Source organism: Phragmites australis, chromosome 12 (assembly GCF_958298935.1).
Source record: "Phragmites australis chromosome 12, lpPhrAust1.1, whole genome shotgun sequence".
NCBI classification, from domain to species: domain Eukaryota; kingdom Viridiplantae; phylum Streptophyta; class Magnoliopsida; order Poales; family Poaceae; genus Phragmites; species Phragmites australis.
Window position 1 is genome coordinate 12,327,301 of NC_084932.1, and position 15,412 is coordinate 12,342,712.

Consider the following 15,412-nt stretch of genomic DNA (forward strand, 5'->3'; position numbering starts at 1 on the left):
CAACCCATGGAAGATCGAGCACCTGCGCAAGTTCTACCCGTAGACGGCCATGCTCGCGTCTCAGGTCAACCAGGCCGGGGGCTTCACCCCCGCCCAAGTTGACCGGGGGCTATCACTAGCTGGGTAAGTCACCCAACCTTATAAAATTTGTCAATTCAGTAAAAATGTTAATATGCAATCGTATGTCAATTTCATTTTTCTGGATTCCATATGTTTAATCTATCTGGTGAGGTGCTCGGTTGTGCGAGAAAAGTTTGCTCTCTCATTTTCCCCGCTGATAAAAGAATCCCGATTGGTATGCGCGCGAGCAGCCGCCGCTGGCTTACGTCCGATGTGGTAGGTTGTGGTGTTCGGTGTCGTGGCTGATCTCCGGGCACTACCGAGTCCCTGGGTGCTCTGGGTAATCCTATCACTCGAGCCACTCGAGTAGTCCGGAGCTCAGGCCCCAGGGGCGGGCTATCGGTGCTCGGTCTGGTCCATCATACCCGGGGGCCACCGAACCATAGGACCTCCGGGTTATGCCTCTGTTTGCTCTTGTCCGTCGGTCTAGGTATTCGAGAGGTCTCGGGTCGAAAACGAGAGCAGTCTATAATAAGTACTGCACTAACAGAGCCCACCAAACAAAGAAATTCCCTATTCTCTCTTAAGTCATAGGTCGACAATCAAAGCAAAAGCAGCTCGACCGCGAGGGCCTCGATGCCCAGGTCGCTGATCGGCCCCAAGGGTCCTTGGGTGGTCCTACCGCTTAGGCATGAGTGGTCGAGATCACCCGACCCCGGGCTCCTCGCGTGCCCCTTGACGCTCGGCCACCCCGGCTGAAGGAACCAAGCCCCCATGCACCCCGAGCTCGGAGCGCATGCTCCTCTTGGATCGGCCGGTCGAAAGGCCGATAGCTGTCTGGTGAGTGATTAAATTCAGATGAATTTATGTTCAATAGTATTTTGTTCCCGAGTCATCCTCGGGGGCCCTCGTATTCTAATCTGCCCGGTGAGATGATCTCCTCGCGCACAAAACCCTACCGTGTGTCTACTTTTTCCTAAAATGATAGAACGGTCCGTAGAAAGGTGTACCGTACGTGCGGTAATGTCCGATCGAAGTCCTTCGTGGTGGTCGTGGTGTTCGGTCCGCTTTTAAGGGCCCGGAGCACTATCGAGTCCCTGGGTGCCCTGGGTAATCCTATCGCTCGAGCCACTCGAGTAGTCCGGAGCCTAGGCCTCAGGGGCGGGCTGTCGGTGCTCGGTTCGGTCCGTCTTAAGCCCGGGCACCACCGAACCATGGGGACTCTTGGTCGCATTCCCGCCCGTGCGTGTCTCCGGTCTGCTGACTGAGTGGTCGCAAGGTGAAAAAGTGTTCACCGGTCATGGCGTGTTCCGTGCTGGATTGACCTATCTCCCGAGCAAGGAAGTTCGTGTCTTTGTCTCTTGACTTAGCTAATACGGATTCGCAAGGGCTCGGGGGCTGAACACGCCGAGGAAGATAATCGGGACGACTTCGCTCCTGGGGACGGAAAGGTCAGGAACGGTCCGACTGAGTACTCCCCGGGGCTTCAAGGCAAAACATCAAAAGAAACGCTAAATACTCAAGAGCACCGGAGTTGCGAGCCCAAAGAAAAGCTTCCATTATATTCACAAGGGGAATACAAGCATTTCTAAGGGATCACTCCCATATTTACATCCAGCCAAGACAAAAATAAAAAAAAGCTACTACAAAAGCCTAATCGGAGGCAGAGTCGGCGTCGGAGTCGTCTTGGCCATCCCTGGGGGCTGGCGGCGGCGGCACTTCCCGCCTGAAGCCGGCCGCCACCTCGGCAACGGTGCTCTGAACTGCTTTCCGGGCGGCCTCTCCCTCGGCTTCGACCACTCCTTCCCGCGCTGGCTCCAGTGGGAAGTTCGAGTCTCTGCTCCGGTAGCAGGCCAGGACGTGCTCGGCCACCGCTTGGGCCAAGCCGCGTCCTTCCCGGGCGGCGAGCTCCTGGATGGCCCAGGGCAGCGCCTCGAAGCACTCGCAGACTTGTTGAAGCCCCAGGACTTGTCGTCCGGGGCCATCGCTCTTCTCGTCCACGAAGAGTCGGCCAAGGCCGGCCCTCTCCACGGCCTGCCGCATCCGCCGGAGTACGTCCTCCAACATCTGCTGCAAGTTGACCCGCGAGACAAAGGCAGCCTCAAGCTTCTCCTTCGCAAGACGAAGCTGCTCCTCGAGACCCTGGCCCCCGGCCGCACCTGAAGCGCCGACGTCGGATGCGAGGCCGACGGCCTGCTTCGTCTGCGCCACCAGTTCGGACAAAGCCTGCTCTCGGGCGGCCAGCTCTGCCTCGTGTTTGGCGTTCTCCTCCTCCCTGGTGGCGACGGCCGCCGCCGCCGCGGCAGCCTCCCCCTCCCGGCGGGTCAGCGAGTCTTCCCGGGCGCCCAGCTCCGCCGCCGTGATCTCGTTGTCGACCTCCCGGATGGAGAAATCCTCCTCCCACCGTCGGACATCTCCGTCAATTCTCTGGAGCTCATCCTTCCAACGTTGGAGGCTGGCGCGCGTCCGATCTGCCTCTCCCTCTCGACGGGTTAGCTCAGCCCGGAGGTCCTCCGCTGCCTTCTCGCGGCCCGCGACCGCCTCCTCCCGTTCCTGCGCCTGTGCCTCCCTGGCAAGGGCCTCGACAGCCTGGTGCCACGACGCCTCAACCAGGCGGGCGGCGCCTTCTCGCTGCCGCACGGCTTCGGCGTGGGCGGTATTCAAAATCTCCCGCTCCCGTGCGACCTTCGCGCGGGTATCCTCCAAAATCTTCTGCTCTCGCGCAGCCGCCGCGCGGGCCTCTTCCCAGGCGTTCGCAGGCTGCGCCCTCTCCAAGTCTGGCCGGGCCTGCTCCCGCAGGGGCGCCAGGCGACAGCGCAAGAAGTCCGCCACCACCATTACCGAGGTCAGCCCGGAGTCACGCAGGAATCTGATGCGCTCAAACACCGGCTTCAACCTCGCGTCCTCCGGCGATGGCACCTCCCACGTCGACTTCTGGGGCTCCGCCGCCACTTCCGGTAGAGCGAGACGATCATGGGGGTCGACGTCGACGAAGAACCAGTCCCGCCGCCACTCCTCCCATTTGCTGCGCAGCACCTGGGGGATGTACTGCTCCCCCAAGCCGTCTCGCAGCCGAAGATTGCAGCACCCCGCGACGTCCGCCGTGGAGTACCCCCTCTTCTTCCCGGCCGGCCACAGGACGAAGAAATGTTGGAGAAGCGTCACCGTAGGCACCACCCCCACGAACATCTCGCAGAGGTGCGCGAACACCGCTAGCACTACGACGGAGTTGGGGCTCAAGTGCACCAGTTGGATGCCGTAGGTGTCGAGGACTTGGAGGAAGAACGTTGAAAACGGCGGCACCAGTCCCGCCACCACGAAAGACGTGAACAAGACAATGCGCCCGGGAACGGTTGTCACCAGCAGGAAGTTCGTCGGCGTCACCACCGAGGCTCCCTGCTGGCCCTCGGGGACCAGCAGCTTCCTGATCTTATCAGCCGCCTCTTCATTCTTCAAACGAGACTCCGGCAGCATGCTGTCCGGAGTCCTGTCACGGCGGCTTCCTCCGGCTCTCGGCATCTCGATGGGAGGGGAGGTTGTCTGGCGGTGGAGAGAAAGGAGGAGAAGCGCTCTGATCACCTAAAGGAGTTCTAAGGGCTCCAGAGCACGAAGGAAATGAGAGCAAGATCGCAAGATAGCGTAAAGAGGGGGGGGCGGATCGATCCCCTCCCCCTTTTATATCTCAGAGGATTCAAACGTTTCCTGCCAATGGTGCACTCGGTGGGATGGTTTCCTAGGTCGACGCAACTGCCAGGCGAATCTCCCGCTGGTCGTGCGGCGTCAACGGCTGCCAGGCGTATTTTCCTCGATCTGCGCGGCAGCCGCGCGTGCCGCCCGTGCCGTTGTCAAGCCCTTCGGGAGTTGTGTGGACACACGTCCTCTTGTCTCCCCGCTGGGCCGTACCAGAGGCCCGGGTCTAAAGGGCCACCTCTTGAAAGCCTGCCATGTGGCGTCCACGCCAGCCTTGGCCTCGTCCGCGACGAATGGCCCATCCGCAGTATCCGTGCATCACCTACCAATGGGCCCGGGGGCTACTGTCGGTGTATCAGGAATCGGGGGTCCCTGAGTCCTGAGGCCAAGCCAGTCGTCTGCCACATGTCACCATCCCGCGAGGTCCTCCTGCGGGATGAGGAAAATCTAAGTTCCGGGAGAAGGTGCTCGGGGAGGTGAACGGTACCCCCGAGCACTGGGCTCCCCGACGACCCAGAGAGGCCCCCAAGGGGCCCACAGATGAGGTGTCTGCCTGTCAGAGGTCCAAGGCCGCATTAAATGAGCGCGCGTGGCCTGACATATCCAACTGCTCCCGCCGCGGCGTCATTTCCTGCCATGCTTTGGCAGAGGGGCGTGGGGCTATTAATTTCACGGGTCCCGTCCCGTATCATCCGGTGTATCTCGGGATAACGTTGCCAGGATCAAGGCGTTTTGCCTGCCGCCCTGCCGTGGCAGAGGAACAAGACAGGGTGGGCACGCCGGGTGTCTCTGTGGCTGTTTGGTGGGCCCTCTCAATGGCGCCTGTTGCCAGGGCGTCCACAGTGACAAGTGACCGGACGCGCCCCGCGTTTTTCGATCGCCCCAGTCACTTCGCCCAGAGGAAATGATGATGTCTTTCTCAGTCGTGGCGTTTTGGAACTTGTGCCCCTTCCTTCCCGTTCGGGGTATGTCGCGGCCGGCGAGTGCATAAAAGGGTCGGCGCACAGGAAGAAAAAGAGAGAGATCAACAAGCCCAAGCAGTCGACCGTGCCGCAACCAACGAAGAAGAGACCGTAAGCATGGAGCACAAAAGCACCGAGAACAAAAACCGTAGTCCCTTCCCAAGAGCAAGGGGCTTCAAGTTCTCAGTTAGACACAATATTCTTGTAACCAGCTACATCCTTGAGGGATCACCCTCAGGATAGTTATTGCATCCATACAGGAGTAGGGTATTACGCCCCCGTGCGGCCCGAACCTGTCTAAACTCCGGTGCATTTACTTCCCTTGGCACTAGGTCGATCATTCCCCACCACCGGCCGTTGCATTTACTTCCACTTCCATTTATTTCTCCGATGAACTTATTCAGGATCATCCCCCCGGCCGAATCTCTAAAAAGGGGTCTCTCGGGATCCCTGCGACAGGAGTTAATCCTCCGACAGTTAACTCGATCATTTAATCTTCTCAATGATTGCATCTAAGTTTAATTGGTATTCATATTCACGAACAGGGTGTACACAAGATACCGAAAAAAGAGTATCATCTACTTTCCATTCAGGAAGCAATATGATGTAGAAACTGACTTTCTGGTATGTAGGCAATATTCATGTCTTGTATTTTCTACCGAATAAAAAGGTTCAATTCATTCCACTGACGAATCCTTTCCTCTTAAAGTGTATGAGGTAGGCAGCTGGCAACAATCTCTGCGTGTTTTATGTTGTTACAAACATGCGCGCATTCAGCTCGGACGGAGACGATATTAGGTTCAATGATCCTGAGGTATGAAATAACATATCGATACCTTCTTTTCAATTTCAATATGTGTTCAAGGACTAATTCTTTCGATTCTTCAAACGCAGGACTCAAAACTACGCACAAATTCGTTACAACCTGTAGAAATACATGCCCTTCAAGAACAGATCACCGAGTTCTTCTTAGAACATATTATCAACCCAAATGGTGAGTTTCATGAACCGATCGCGCCGTCCACATGTGACAGATCTTCAGATGACACCATTCCTTCTAGTAGAGAGTATGCGACAAGGAGGAAGGCTACCAAGGGGCTTGACAACGTATTATATTTCACCAAATGACATGATATTAATGTATTCCATTAATTACTATTTATTAATGAATGATATGAATTACTATGTATGATGCAAAGTTGGTATCGACGGGATGGCCTTCTAACGATGATGCGAAGGAGGAGCAAGAAGAAGTGGCCAGGAAGCATGCTCAGGAGGAGGATGAGATGCTGGCCTGTCAGCTGTGCGCTGCGGAGGAGCAAGAAGCTACATCCCATAAGCGTGCCCAGGTGGAGGAGGATGAGAGGGTGTCCCATGAATGTGCTACGGAGGAGGCCGAAGGCTCAAACCGTAGAGGCGTTCATGCATCAGACTTCGATATCTTTGACACGCCGGCGAGCTTGGAGCTTAGGCGATGCTGCGGTCGATCATGCGTGGCAGGGTCCTATGCTCTGCCACCATTGACCCCCCGGTGTCCCTGGACGTACACACACCAACAGTCGAAAGTGCAGAGACGAGGTCCTCTTCGCGGGAGAGGTAGACGGATACAGGACTGGCTGAACTCAACCGACTTTTCAGGGGTGACCTATGAGAACTATTATTTATATATGTGTGTTTGTCGATGCCTAGGACTTGAAATATGTGTTCATTACTATGTATTAATGAAGGTGCTTTTATTATTGATTTACATTAAATATATGTATCATTGTATGCATGTATTGATAGAGAGACAGAGAGATCGGGGAGTGAGAGGGAGTACAGAGAGGACAGAGAGAGGGAGGAGGGGAGGGAGGAGAGGCAAAACACTACCGGCTGAATCCTTCACCCGGCAGTAATTTCAGGTTTATCATTGCTGGCTGAAGGATTTAGCTTGCAGTGATGCCAAGGGTATCTAATGAGGACATCACTCTTTCAGATACACACACACCGAGTATTCCTCCAACAATAGGTCCATTGACACAGGCTCGTGCATGTCAACCAAATCATGAGGTGAGCTTGTTCCTTAGTGTTCCTTTATATTTTGATAAGGATGGGATGCTACTGAATAATTGTGATGTATTGTTACTTAGGAACACAGGAGAAGACCAGCAAGGGCACCCAAGCCAAGGTGGAGGTCCAATCAAGTTCGAGTCCGTTTCGGAGTCCAAGACCAGACTGCACTAAAATTGTCGCCCAGGATGCATACGGACTCCGTTTTCGACGTTCTGAAAGCTAAGGAGATAGGCTTTCCAACTGGACTGGTCCCATGTCCAAATTCTTTCCGAGTCAACAGGAATCATCGAAACAAGTGGACGTCCAGAATCTGTCAGGGTGCTGCGCCACCATCTTTTGGCCCGTTGGGCCGTGTAACGTGTTGGAGTTCATTAGGGACGCGTCCAGGGGTCCTTGGCCGATCCTAGTCTCTTATATACAGTAGCCACCACCCCAATTAGGGTTGGGTTTTGCTTAGATATTGATCTACACACAGATTGTGAGATTTTCGCTCTTGTTCCGGACCGACTAGGCCGCTGCAAGTGTTTGTGGAACCCCAACTTCGAGTGCTTGAATTCTATTGGCAATATTTCAGATTGCATCTTCTACGTTCTTGCTTGTGTTCTCGATACGTTTGCAGGGATTGAGCCTTCTTGGCAAGGTCAACCGTGCGACACGGTTGATAACCAACAGAGCTGTGGTGTAGTGATTGCAAGGGAGACGATCTATTCAGGTCGAAGCCTTTGGATCATCAATGTCGAGTTCTCCACCCACCAACTTATCGCTACCTATCGGAAGATCAGGCCAACAACCCCATCAGTATCACTGCCGGTTGAATCCTTGAGCCGATAGTGATGCCTTAGGATCACTGCCAGCTGAATCCTTGACCTGGCGGTGATAAGGCCCTTTGCCGCTGATCCACTGAGCCTGCAGTGATAGTTGTTGCCCACTGCCAGCTCCAAAACTGACAGTGATGGTGGTTTTGGAGCCGACAGTGAAGGAGGTTTCTGTAGTAGTGATACACCCTGTAACTCTGACCCCTACCTTCGCGTGTTGTCGCCCCCAGCCCCTAACAACAATGAAAGAATTGACTCCAAGGCCTTATACTTGGGCCAAAAAATTCCTCTAGCTTACCAACTAGGCAAGCAAAGAAGAAAAATATAAACTAGTATGTTGTTGAGGATCAATCGTGTAAAGTACACCTATAGAGAGAGAGCTAGGGGAAAACTCCACCAACCTTTATTGTTATGGTGCAATTGTGTTACAAGAATGATCAATCGTTTAATGAATAAATGTGAAATGAGTGTTGTGTCTTGGGTCGTGAACAGATCAGCTATTTATAGTCACCACCATAAAAATGGTCATTAGTGCTATCTCAAAAACACTATCAGTGGCGGTTTTTGAACTAGCACTGATTATTCGGCACTGATAATCACAGATAATTAGTATCAGTGTCAGTTCATGAATAAAAACCAGCACATATACTGAGACTATCAGTGCCGGTTTATAACAAGTAACTGGCATTGATAATCAACTATTATTGTCAGTTTTGGTACAAGCTAGCACTGATAGTCTCCATATCAGTGTCGGTTTTTTGTCATAAGCCAGCATTGATGGACCCTCCTCCTTACAACATCTAGTCTTTGCCAACAACAGTACAAATAATGTCACATACAACACATGCACATATAATCAATCAGCACATATAATACCACACACTTGCAGAAATCATTCTCATCTCATCCCATTCATGCATACGTAACCATGTTATTTCATATATCATTGACTATAGATCATAACGAATACAAATTTGCAACAAAAGTTCATAATTAACACAAGTATGCAACAAAATGGTAAGCAACAATGTAATTTAATTGTTCTTGTTGACAGAAGACCCTAACTACGCTTTTTGCGTTAAGAAGAATCAAGTAACAAACTCCATGGGGTAATTGAGGGGACGGCTTGCAAATAGCAGTATTTGAAAACATGGTACCAGCCGGACTCAGGAATGACTTGGTCATTGATGAACCCGCAGAATTGTTCCTTAATTGTGTTGATTCTCTACAGTGTGAGGGTACCTATTTCTAGGTGGAGGTACTGCAATTACCAGAATTGAATATATCAATCTATTTGAATATGACAAGGAAATGAAAATTAATCATCAATATCTATACCACTTACCTCAGCTTTGAGAATGGAACTATAATGTTTTTCGGTCCATCCATGCATTAAGTCACATACATAGTAGCAATATAAATTGTTGCTCTGTGTCTAAAACCTACAAAGAAATGTTGTTACGATTTTCATTCTTTTCGGAATGGAAAGTGACATCCTTTCCTCTTGATGTAGCACATGTACACCCTGTACATGTATGATTATTAACCGTAACTGGACTTAGATTCAATTAAATTAAAGTTTACTAAAGTGTTAATGAAACGATTAGTTTACCTTTGTACCAAGTCTATAACGGGTTGGTATTTGGCTATTGGATTTCTTTTTCAATCGAGGACAACGATACTGCTATAGTCAGTCAGGATGACAAAGAGCCCAGTGAAATTTGCAGATATGTCACCGTATGTAATTATTCCTAAGTCCTAATGTCATGATGCTAAAAAAGAGTAGTACAAACATGGAGGGAAACACATACCAAAGTTGTAAGGTAGAAGTATCTATCTCTTTAATTGGTACATTTGAAGCCTTGGTGAAATGTGGTTGGGTGGCGACCATCGTTTGGTTAATTTCTGTTGGGTTGAGGAATCCTACTTCAGTGATTGCCTTTTGACTGCATGTATATATCTCCATTCTATATAGACAAGAAGTTAAGATATTCAGTCTAATGGTACATGAATACATACCGTGAATTGTACATGTAAGACACTTTCAATGTCCGCGAACTTATGAGTTGAACACCGAGGGCGTCTTGGTGGTACAGTTGATACTTTTGGTGGAAATGAATCTAGACTTTGTTGTCCCCGTGGAGGAAATTACAATGTATGTATTTGAACAGAAACATTTCTCTACTGGCCTTCTACTGTTCCAAGTACCATACATGGAATCTCCATATTTTGGTTGTTAGCTCCAACAGGAACTCAACCGGTGGTTCACCAAGCTTAAATTCCCAAATTGTTATTGTCTTTTCAATCTTAGACTCGTCATAAAGTGCTTCTATTGTCATTCTGGCATCAATTAGAAAGTTCTTTCTAATTCTTCCTATTATTCTAGCGCTTTTTGTTATTTTACCTTCTCGATCGACGTCTTCCTCAACTGTTTTTTACATAGGATGCACGCATAGTTCGATTTTAGTGGTGGGTCCACATGTCTTGTCAAAGTCTGAAGAAACTTGGTGAGTGTTGCTAGATCAATAGTGATGAGAGGATTAGGCCCGATCTTCCGTTAGGTAATGGTAAATCGATTGGTGGAGACTCGACGTTGACGATCCAAGGCTTCCGATCAGGACAGAACGCAACCCTTACAATCGCTACACCACTGCTCCGTTGGTTATCAACCGCACGCAGCACGATTGACCTCACCAAGAAGGCTAATTCTTGCAACCGAATCGAGAACATAAGCAAGAACACGGAAGAACACAATCTGAAATTGCAAATATGATTAAGCTCACAAGTTGGGGTTTCACAAACCGAACGACGGCGAAACTGTTCAATGACAGATTAATCTAAGAAAAACCCAAAAAATCTATGACGATGGCTGCTAGATATATAAAGAGGGGTGTGCTAGGGTTTTGGGTGACCAGAGGGGTGTCCACAACTTGGTCTTAGACCTGAACATGTTTACAAGGCCCGATATGGCCCAAAATTGTGTCACAGCACATTGTTTGACAACACGAAATAATCTACCATGAATCTGGAGCTGGTACCAGTACCAAAACAAAGCTATCATCCTTAGGTTTCCAGCACATCAAAAAACACCTTATTTGGACTCCATATGAAGTAGTTATGGCCGTTGTAGTGCGATGCTGCCTGTTGAATCCGAACCGAGTTCTGACTCCGACTTGAAGTTGGCTTGAGCCCCGTCCGACTTGGCTATTCCATAGGTGCTTCTCCCATATTCCTAAGCATAAAAAATTCACAAAAATTGAGTAGCATCCCATCCTTATAATTAGTAGTATGGACAGCGAGTAACAAATTCACCTCATGAGTTAAATGACGTGCACGAGCCTATGTAATCGGTCCTTGTAATGGATCAATCACCGGAGGATCACTTGTAGCGCTTGTATCGAAATGAGTGGCAGGGGAGGCAGAGATCTTCTGGGTGGCTGTGGAAGCGACGGTGGAGGAGGTGGAGATCTTCTGGGTGGCTGTGGAGGTGGCAATTGAGGAGGCAGATATCCTGGTCTGTGTCTAGATACATACTGGTCTGTGTCTTCACTACATAAACAAGCTGGTTTACATAACGCAAAATCAATAAAAGATGTTGATAAAATACAAAAGAACAACTTCTACTAGCTATTGTACATGACATTTCCAGCAAATGATCAGGTGATCTGAAATATAACGAGGAACAAACAACTTGTTGACCTGCAACAACATCTAGCAATTGAAACGTTCAAAAAGCAATGGATTTCCTAGTCCATCATATTGATAGTCACCTAATGGTTCAACTGGTTAACTACAAAAGGCACATCTATCACAAAGGAATTAACAGGATAACAATCATAAGGCCTAGATTATTATGTGTATGCGCCAAACACTACCACATGCAAGCCACTCGATCCCCTCAAGAAAATGTACTCTGATCAACAGAACACAACTAGATCTCCCTACATCGCAGCATCAACCATCCCCAATGCCGACAAAAATCATAATCCCATATGCCACCATATCACCTCTCCATCTGCCCTACCAGCTCACCCTAAAACCATCAGTAGTAGAGCAGTAGCAGAGCAAGGTAGGGCACCCAGTACGGCAACGGGCATGACAACAGCGATAGGGAGGAGGTGTCGGCTCCAGGGACAGTAGCGTTGGTGAGATAGCGGGATAGCAGGCGCGCAAGGGTGGAATAGAGAGGCTGCAGCCAACTCTTGCTTATATAGGGATAGAGTATCAGTGCTGGTTATATCACCTAGCTAGCACTGATAGTCCAACCATCACTGCTACCTCTGATCTACAAGCGGCACTGATAGTTGTACTATTAGTATCGATTGTGGTCTACATCCAGCACTGATACTAGAACCAGTGCAGGATGTATAACCCAGCCGACATTGACAGTTTTTTCCTTTTTTTGACAAAACATTTTGTTATATATCTAGGTTCGTAATTTATTATATATTAGGTAAGTAAAGCTTTTTACTTAATAGAAATTAAGGCATATTCTTAGTAGATACGAATTACATCTATAACTATCATACAATAGGTAATTAAAATATAAATTATACATGTAAAAATTTTACTTAATACAAATTATAGCATATTCTTACTTACTACATGTCCTTAACAAAAATTACAGTGAATTCTGAATTAATTATTACATCAAAGCTGCTTTCATTTTACAATTATAGCTTCGTTATGATCACGGCGTATGTAGGTAGTTTCCTCAGTATCGTCAATGAGAGGTAGTTTGACATTCTCTCCGAAATGAGGCAGGTCATTGAAATGATTGTAGTCTTCCTTGTCGATAACATCCTCAACGATAATCTTTATTTTCCCTTGTAGAACCACATGACATTCCTCCTTGTTAACTAGGTACGTGTCCTTTATATAAAAGACTTGAGTAACATATTAGGCAAGAACAAATGGTTGTTCTCTGTATCCGACAAGTTTGAGGTTGATGGTGGTCATACTGTACTTGTCGGTATTCACTCCACCTGGGAGTATGACCCATTGGCACCAAAACAGAGGGACCTTCAACTGTTCTCCACATTGAAGCTCCCAAATCTCCACTATGAATCCATAGTAGGTCTCTCTATTGCCCCCACAGTACTAGGCATCAATACAGATACCGCAATTTTGGTTAGTGCTCTCGTATAAAATGTATAGCCGTTAATGTCTTATTCTTTGTATGTATGAATCAAAGTTGACGACCTACTAGCTAGCATTTGCAATAATGCATCATTTGTCTACGTAATCAACTGCTGAAATTATCTTTGTACGCTCTTGCCATGCAATCCTCTAACTTTGTTGGATTTGTGGACAATAGCATTTGCACGTGCTTATTGACATATGAGTCCACTACAATTAATTGTTGCAAAACTGCAAAATGTGCATGGGTGAATGAAACATAATCATTGGAACGAACTGTATTATGACCTAGCATCCCTTTCCTCTTAAGGCTTCCCTCATGGTGAGATACAGGCTTACCAATTGCTTTCAGATTTATGTAGTTGATGGCAAACTCAACGACTTCCTCCGTTCCACAGCCTTGGGCCATGCAACCATCCGGTCGACCTCAATTACGAATGTATTTCTTCAGAACTGACATGAACCTTTCGAAAGGATACATTTGATACAGAAATATGGGACCAATGTACTTTATCTCATGCCCGATGTGAACAATGAGATGAGGCATTATGTCCAAAATCGATGGAGGGAAAATACTCTCAAGTAGGCATATAGTATAGACCACTTCTTGCAACTTTGTTAGTTTGCTCATATCGATGACCTTCTGTGAAATTGCATTGAAAAATGAACACAACTTTATGATTGTGTCTCGAACCTTATCTAGCAAAATACCTCGAATTGCAACAGCAAGCAACTATATCATCATCATGTGACAACCATGGGACTTCATGCCAACTAACTTCAAAGTTTTCATGTTTACTGATCTCTTTACGTTGGAGGAGTAACCGGTCAAAATTTTGATTCCTTGTAAGCAACTGCACAGGCTGATCTTCTCTTCGTTGCTTTGGGTGTAGCAAGTCATGGGAAGTTTGTTTACCCCATTTCCTAAGTTTTAGGATACGGAATCTTCCTTAGTTTCATGTCTTCCAGATCCAACCGTGCATTGAGTGTATCTTTTGTTTTGCCAGGTATGTCTAGTAAGGTACCAATCAAGCTGTCAAACACGTTCTTCTCCACATGCATACGTCGATTACGTGTCGGACCATCAAGTGCTTGCAATAAGGTAAGTTTCAAAAAACTGGTCTCTTCTTAAACATTGGAGTGAGTTTTCTAACTGGGAATTTTGTACTGCCTTTTCCCTTCCCATGGACAACCCTAAGATTTTTTACCATCCTACATACATGCTCCCTAGTGTGAACCTTCATAACTCGATGAGTCTCCATTTTCCCGTCAAAAGCTCTTTTATTCTTACGGTATGGGTGATCCAGGCACAGAAACCTACGGTGACCCATGTAGACAATTTTTTTATAGTTCTTCAGCCATAGCCACCTATTTCATCCAAGAACTATACACATCCGTTGTATCCTTTTGAAGTCTTTCCTGATAGGTTACCAAGAGTAGGCCAATCTTGGATCATTACGAATAGCATTGCTCCTAGGATGAAATGCTCGCGTTTGTATTCATCCCACAACCTTACGCCATCTTTCCATAGTACATGGAGATCTTCAAGCAATGATTGGAGATATACATCGATATCATTGCCAGGTTAATTTGGCCCACTGTTTAGCAAAGGCATCATAAGGAACGTCCGCTTCATACACAACCATATGACTACTGCTCATGTTGCCGAAAGGATTCATCTCATTCGTACTCAACCCGAACCTTATATTACTCACTTCAGCTTTGCTTTCCTTGTATTTTGTATCGAAGTTCCTCTATTGCATTTCATTAGCAGGGTATCTAAGAATTTCATCTTTCTCACACCCTTTGGCGTGCCATCGCATCAATTCGGTATTCGTTTTGTTGGCAAACAATCGCTTCGGATGGGAGATTATAGGGAAATACCAAACCATCTTAGCGGGGGGTCTTTGATCCTTACTCTTCTCCCATACGTTTTTGCTATCGATATCATCAATGTTACACTTGTACCGTGATGCATCGCAAATGCGACACGCTTCCAAGTCTGTATCCCTGTTGCGAAACAACATGTAGTCTTTTTGATATGCATGTATTTTCTCTACCTCCAACCCCAATGGACAGACAATCTACTTGGCATGGTATGTCTTTTTAGGCAACTCATGGCCCTCTGGAAGTAAGTCCCTCAAGAATTGTAACAACCCATTGAAGCCCTTATCAGACCAACCATTGCTAGACTTCATTTGCAACAATGTCAGCACAACATGTAGCTTGTTGTGCTCTTTCTTACAGCCCGGGAACACCAGTGCTTTATAGTCCTCCATCATGCGTTGGAAATTTTCATGTTGCCTATCACTGGTGAAGTCTCTCTCCGTATTGCACAACATTTCAGCTAGGTCATCATCATCGTTGCCGACAAAGGTATCTTCAGACACCGACATATCGATATCTTTGTCAGCTATCATATCGTTACCTCCGTCTTCCTCGACTGTGGGCTTCTCTTCACGTACAACCTCCTCATATTCACCGTGCTCGGTCCAACGGATATAGTCGGGCTTGAAACCCATGCAAAACAAGTGTGCACAGATCTGCTCTATGTCTGAGAACTGCTTCTCAGTCTTGTAATGAACGCACGAACAACATATATAGTGATCATGACGCTTGTTTTTGCCTTTCCGCACGCCATGGCAGCCCTCAAAAAAGCATCCATGGCATGAAAGATCTCTGGGCCACAACGGT